The 6,023-nt window shown below is 43.0% G+C and overlaps 1 pseudogene; it reads left to right on the forward strand.

Annotated features, from left to right (window-relative positions):
- The first annotated feature begins 517 nt into the window (after nt 1-517).
- LOC125554930 (uncharacterized) lies at nt 518-1,294 on the forward strand (annotated as a pseudogene).
- The last annotated feature ends 4,729 nt before the right edge of the window (nt 1,295-6,023 follow it).

Here is a 6,023-nt window from a genome sequence, read left to right on the forward strand (position 1 = left end):
TAACGCATTAGAAGGGAGCTTGCTGCTTTGCAACCTAAGCGGTATAGCTAAGCTTACTCATCAAGGGCCGATAGATAGAGCTGCTCTTGTTGCTAATGGAGAAAGATTGGAGTGAAGTTTAGTATGCTTTCTAAGATCAGAGGAGGAAAAGAATGAAGGTGTGAGCGGGAAGGAGGAGGCAAGCCCCCTCAATGTGTATTCGACTACTCATTGCGGAACCATCGATTGATCCGATTAGACTTCCCGCGGGGTAGCGCGGGGAACTTGCTGAATCAACTCCTTGGAATCGGAGGCCTGACTGAGGGTCAATCCAATGGTAACCTCAACCTAGGAATGCCTGTTTCACTTCCTTGACAGAGCCAACTGAGATGCTCTATCTCGATGTTAACCTAACATGGATTGATTCTAAATTATGAATCAAAAATCCTGATCTCGCAAAGGATCTGCAATAGCTGTGTGTACTCGAGGACTCTTAGGGAAAGAAAAACACTTTTCTCTCTCAGCAGTTAGACCGACTATGGTTGGGTTGGTTATATACCGCGCCTTCCTTCTTCGAACCTTTTGGTATGTATTGCCCCCTAACCATAGATCAGATCCGTCGGACCAGAAACTCAATTCCGCACTGCTGCTGAGTCGTCGGACTTATCCACCTCAGGGATTCGTGGAATTCCTATTTTTGAATTGCGTTGCGGGAAATCTACCAAAGCTAGACAGATAGATAGACTCCTTACCCGCTGCTAAGGGAGAGCAAGAAACTAAATCAAATGATTGTTTTCTTCACCAACGCCCTTTTTTGCGGGTACTAAGAGTCCTCTCACTACCAACCAGCAGACATCATCATCTAGCTGGGTCTTGCCAGTATCAACAACGAGAAAGAAGAACCAAATGGAAACAACAACTAATTATGGCTCTTGGCCTAGACAACATCCTAGGCGTAGGGGAGATCAATACAAGAAGTCGCGCCTAGACGATGACGCCCGTCCTGAGCTGGAGTAAGTAGATCGAGAGGTTGTTTAGCCCCTTGTCCCCGAAGATGGGTAATATGTTCTCATACAATGTTGCTCCAACTTTTTTCTAGAGGGCTTAGCTGGTGAGCGATCCCAGTCCACGGCAGAGAACAAGACAGCAAGCGAGCATACCTTTGTTCACTTCTTTTCCACCAAGCACAGAAGTTTAAGGAGAACTGTAGGTCGGTGGCTACCTAAGGAAACTCCGATTCGATCCGCCCCGCCCCCCCCCCCCCCGGTTGGGAGGCATCTACCTCATCCCGATCACAAGGAGAGGTTCACCATGATGGGGGTCAGGTACTTTAATTCTTTGCGTTCTGGAAAGAATGAAATGCATAGGGGACCATCCTCTTTTTTGCGGCATGCTCTCTGATTTACGGATTCGCAGGGGCCGAGGGCCAACCTTAGTTGACTGACAATTACAAAGGCTTGCGAAACAAAGTAGCGCCTTTGAAATGGAATCTTAATTAACTATCAGTGGTGCGAAGCAGCTTAGCCCCGGGGAGCTAAAGGTTATACCTTTCTAAGCGAACTGTGGTTCTTCTATGTAGGGTATTCCTCCTTTACTCTCTTAATTAACGTTGAGCTAAGTGACTTTGTGTAGCGTAGTAGAATGAAGGCTACGTACACACCGACACTCTCTTATCCCTAAAACTCTTCGCTAACTCGCTCGCCTACAAAAATGAGTAGGCGAGGCTAGGCAAACTCAACCGCTGACTTTGACTGTACTGTGGTAGACTTTCTAGCCTTTTATTTTAGAACCCTTTCTCATGTTCTTTCATCCATCAAGGAGGCGAACCGTTAGGTCCTTAGTAGCGTTGACAAAGAAGAAGAGCCGGTGAAAACAAAAGAAAGCTAGAATTTCCAATAGTGAGACCATCTTGACAAGATACCTTTCCTCTTGATATGAGGTGTGAAGAGAAACAACTCTTTTTTATGACTTCCACTTCTTGATCCTGACTCGGAAAAGTGGCCGACCCCTTGATGAATGAAAGAAAGGGTTTATGAGCCCTAGCCCTGTAAGCCCACACCTGTGTAGAGTAGATCGTTCAACACCTACGGCACAAACCCATTTTGACCAATTGGTCCGTACATCATAGGCGACCGAACGGCCGCCCCCCATCTTACTAGACCAACCTGCTATAATTATTCCATAAATACCTAGCGAAGATATGGCAAACAAATAAACTAGCCTATTTTCGGATCTGACAATACCATACCATAATCAAAAGGTACAATGGCCCAAGCGACCAGACTTAACATAAATGTAGCCACTGGAGCCATTCTAAAAAGGGAGAAATTAGCACTACTTGGTGAAATAGGTTCTTTTAGAATCAATTTCAAAACCATCTGCTAGAGGTTGTAACAATCCGAACGATCCCACTACATCAGGACTCTTTCGACGTTGCACAAAAACCATTACTTTACGTTCAGCTAGCACTAAAAAGGCTACTCCTAGTAGAAGTGGTAGAATTAAACAAAGTATTTCCGCTGGAACAGCTATGTACATTTTCGATTTTCTATTCACTCATAATCGGGCCTGACCTGGTCGACCCGATCAAACTATTTCACTTATGATCTGGCCTGGTTGACCCAATCATGATATTGAAGGATGGGACCTTTTATCGAAAAACTCCGGATCCGGAAAAGTTTTGAAGATGGTGCTCCTGTTACGTTACTTTGAATGGAATCCTCACTTGATTAAGCATATGCGAAAACGTGGCTGAGAGTAAGCAATCCCCTTTCCTAGTGGTTGAGTCATGATCAGAAATATTGCAAAAGAAAGTGAAATGTCCTATAGTCGTCCCAATTTGGGTAATCCACGATGTCTCCATTTTATGTATCCATCTTGACTCGTTTTCGGTGTATCGATAGTTCGTTGTATTACACTTTGTACTAACCTAGAGGCCGTGCTTAGGCGAAAATTGATATCAGTGAAGTAATCCCGGAACTCTAGAAATCATGAAGAATTTATTCCATTTTGTTAAATATCACGAATATAGTGGAAAAAACTCTAGAACATTCCTTTGAATGGAATTGTTAATTGGGTTCGATTTGTTGTTCGACAAAATAGAAAGTTGTCTCTCGTATGTTATTGTAAGGTGATTCATTCATAATATTTCTTATGTGTGGTTTCAAGATGCTAAAAAGGTAGATTTGGTAATCGGCTTTTGAGCTCCATTATGTGGACTTCATCAATTTGTGAATTATGGACTTGGCGGTAGTGGTCAATACTAACTGCACCGTCTAAATGCTCCCTGACCAAGTTTGTGTACTCGTCAGGGTTGAGTTGAGGGGGCAGCCCGTGCACTAATTGGGCTTCGAGGTGGCTATACGCGAAAAAGCTCGCTTTCTACTGAGGCATGTTCTGTCCTAAACTGTTCCAGAATGTTATTTGTTTAATAGGAAGATTCCAAAAGCACATTGATGCCAAAAGAATCTTCGGAACCAGTGGAGAGGCTATTCTGATTGAAGGCTAGACAAATAACATGACTGAGGTATGTAAATAAAACCTGTGAAATAGCTATATAATATGATCTAAATATAGAAGAATACCAAAGATAATGGATTGCAAAATAATATTTTTAGCTTTCTTTTTCTTTTGTGCGCGCTTTTCGCCTGCCTTCCCGACCGTGGATAGGCTACGGGGCTTTGCACTTCGGCCCCATTGTGTGAATACCACATCAAGGTGACAGGATTCGAACCTATGGCCCTCTGTACCCATAACAGATGCGTTGACCAGACTACGCTACACCTCATCTCCCCCTCAGAACATATGGATCTACCCGATCCATAAAGAAAAGAACCACCGCTTTTAGGAAATTTTGACAATTCTCTTTCACTTGCATTTTATTTCATGAAGGCTCGCTCTCGTTCTTCTTACATCTTGCCCTTTTTTCTTGAGATTTGTATCTGTGGCTACTGTTGTTTTTGTCTATCCCCAATAATGAACTCTCGCTGACCGCGCCCTATAGGGATCATCGAATCGATAGCAATAAGCCCTGTTTGAAGAGGTTCGTATACGGAACGCCTGGAAATTCTACTTGGAGCAGGAGATTCAATTAAGCGAGATTCGGAAGCTACAATTTCGCCTCTCCCATCAATAGGTTTAGCCAGAGCATTTATAACATGACCCAAGTTATATGCTCACGGGTATCTGAGCAATTCTTCCTGTTGCTTTTACAAAACTTCCCTCTTGATGCTAAACAATAGCTCTAACTGAGTCAAATTCCAAAATTTCTAAGAACGATATGCTTTTTTTCATTTTCCACTGTGAAAGCTTCTCTCAATCCCACCCTAGTCCTTTCTTTCCTGGGCACATGCTTACCTGGTTGACCGTCCACATTCATTCATTGTTCGTTCTGTTGTGGAATCGAACGACAGAGCTAGCGCAATTGGGATTTAGAGTCCCATGCGTGAAACTAAAGAGGATTTTCAGTCCTCTGCTCTACCAGCTGGAACCTAAAAGGACACTTCACACCCGATTTGACACAGCTAGACTGGAGACACTGCTTGTCAAGAGCACAAATCCCAGTATAGAATACTTTCTTGAGTATGTTGGTAAGGTCCGGTCATCCGCTTCTATGCTTGCACTTCTGCGTAACTAGGGGTGCAAGTCCAGTACAACGTACTTTCATAATTGAATCAAAAGTGTCGATACATGAAAAATCTCTATATACGATATTTATGACACGGAATGTTGTTCTTTCAACATGATTCCTCAACAATTTTTTCATTGTAACTGACTCTCCGTTCTCTCCGTTCCACTTTGGTTTTCGACTAATAATTACCATGATGAATTTCTCTTACTGCTTGGTTCCTCATTGGATTTTGGAAACTTTTGTTTAGAAAGTGGTGTCACGACCGTGGGGATCAAATGGATGGTTCAGGAAAGTCTAGTGAAGCGGCACGGTCTAATCATATAGATGACCATAGTGGTATGGTTCCATAGAAAACTAATGGAGGCCATTACCGCCACCGAAATGGTTTCCATGCTCCGTTGGATGATTTGACGATACCGCAGTATCAAGCTAGAACGGTTTCAATTTGTAGGACGGGAAAGAATCCTCATCCCTTGGTGCACACTAACCGATGAAGCTCAACCCTCTCTCGAACTGAGCCATTTCCGCTTTTTCGAACAAAAATTTCGAGTAGTTCAATGAAAAAAATGGTCAAGATTTATTCCATCCTTCCTAGCTCCTCGATCTTGTACCTGCTCGACGCCTTTTTCATTGTTCGTTCTAAGGTGGATTCGAACCACTCTCTCCGTTTGGATTTCGAGTCCAAAAGGCCCGGCGAAAGAGGATTTTAAGTCCTATGCCCGCTGCCAGCCAGAATGGGATTTTTCCACTTCACACCCACACAATCGGGATTTGATGAAATAGCTATGTTTTTTTCTTATTTGATTTGGATACTGTCAATCTACTGTCCATCTTTCTCTTTAGTTTTCTCCTTTCTTTCTCCTCAACCTATCTCCATTGGATGGACTTACGAAAGAATAATATCTAATCTCCCCATCGCGGTTAGGATCCCATGAACCAGGAGCGCCAGCACCGGTTCCTCGATCTTCCTACTAGAGGCATGGTCATGGCTTTCATTCATTCATGTCATTCTTTGTTTTGTTGTGGAATCGAACCACTCAAAGGATTTAGAGTCCTTTTACCAACCAGTCAGAACCAATATTTCTCTATTATATTCTGTTTTTTTGTCAGCTAACACAATTTGGATTTCGAGTCCAATGCGCTAACGCTTTCTTTAGTTTTCTTGCTTGATTTTTATAAGATTTTTTGAGAAACTAGCGTGAAAGCCGTTGCGCGTTAGCGCATCCGTTTTCTTGCTCTTTCTCCGGGCTTTAACCATGTCTCCTGAACAATTTCAGTTCATATGGCGCAAGACGATTCCACATATATATCGAGGACGGAATGGGATCGGGTGTTTTCACGTCTCACCGTAGTGCCCGGTTTGTCTTGATTGGTGATTGATAAACAAGAAGGAAAATGGAAAAGTAGAAAATCT

This window comes from Triticum urartu, chromosome 4A (assembly GCF_056163025.1).
Source record: "Triticum urartu cultivar PI428250 chromosome 4A, HENAU_Tu73, whole genome shotgun sequence".
In the NCBI taxonomy this organism is placed as follows: Eukaryota; Viridiplantae; Streptophyta; class Magnoliopsida; order Poales; family Poaceae; genus Triticum; species Triticum urartu.